The sequence below is a fragment of the Echinops telfairi genome, unplaced genomic scaffold (genome assembly GCF_000313985.2).
Source record: "Echinops telfairi isolate 266 unplaced genomic scaffold, ASM31398v2 ScPeMD7_11;HRSCAF=52, whole genome shotgun sequence".
Classification (NCBI taxonomy): Eukaryota; Metazoa; Chordata; class Mammalia; order Afrosoricida; family Tenrecidae; genus Echinops; species Echinops telfairi.
Window position 1 is genome coordinate 13,339,661 of NW_022103908.1, and position 1,091 is coordinate 13,340,751.

Consider the following 1,091-nt stretch of genomic DNA (forward strand, 5'->3'; position numbering starts at 1 on the left):
TTTTAAGTGAGATTCTGCAAAATTTTAAATATATCTTAGGGTGGACTAAGTGTCTTTAATGTGTCAAGTATTTTATTCAGTTGATTGATTAGTGAGTTATTAGAAGATGACAATGCTGTATGCAAAAAGCTTGAGTAATTAATTTTCTAAAAGAAAAAAAATAAATGCAATGTGAGAACAAAGTCTATAAACAACATTGGTCAGTCTCAAAACATAATAAAAACTTCTGACCCTTTACAATAGCCAAGCACAAATTGAAATACCTAGGGATATACCTGACTAAAAAAACGAAAGATCTGTATGAGGAAAATTATAAAACAGTACTTCAAGAAATCAAGAGTGACTTCAACCAATGGAAGAATATCCCATGCTAGTGGATTGGCAGACTCAATATAGAAAAGATGTCAGTTCTGCCCAAGGCACTATATAGGTTCAATGTGATCCCAATACGAATACCACCGTCCTTCTTCAGAGAATTGGAAAAACAGATTACCAACTTCATATGGAGGGGGGAAGAAGTCCAGAATTAGCAGAGAACTCCTCAAGAAGAAGGACAAAGTGGGAGGGCTTGCCCTACCTGACTTTAGCACGTACTATATGTCCACAGTAGTCAAAACAATGTGGTACTGGCACAATGACAGATACTCAGACCAATGGAAAAGAGCTGAAGACACAGAAATAAAAACATCAGCATACAGGCAACTGATCTTTGATAAAGGCCCAAAAATATTACATGGGAAGCAGATGCCATCTTCAATAAATGGTGCTGGAAAAAATGGATATCTACCTGTAAAAAAATTGAAGCAAGACCTTTACGTCACTCCATGCACAAGAATAAACTCAAGGTGGATCACATATCTCGAGATAAAACCCCAAACAATTAGGGCCATAAATGAGGGAATAGGGACAAACCTGAGAACCTTGGCACAGGGAATACATAGGCTATCAGAAATAGGAATGGATACAAACATAGAGGAGTCACAAATAGACAAGTGGGACATGCTGAAGATAAGACACCTGCGTACATCAAAATAATTCACCAAGAGAGTAATAAGAGAGACCACCAATGGGGAAAACATCTTTAGCAATGA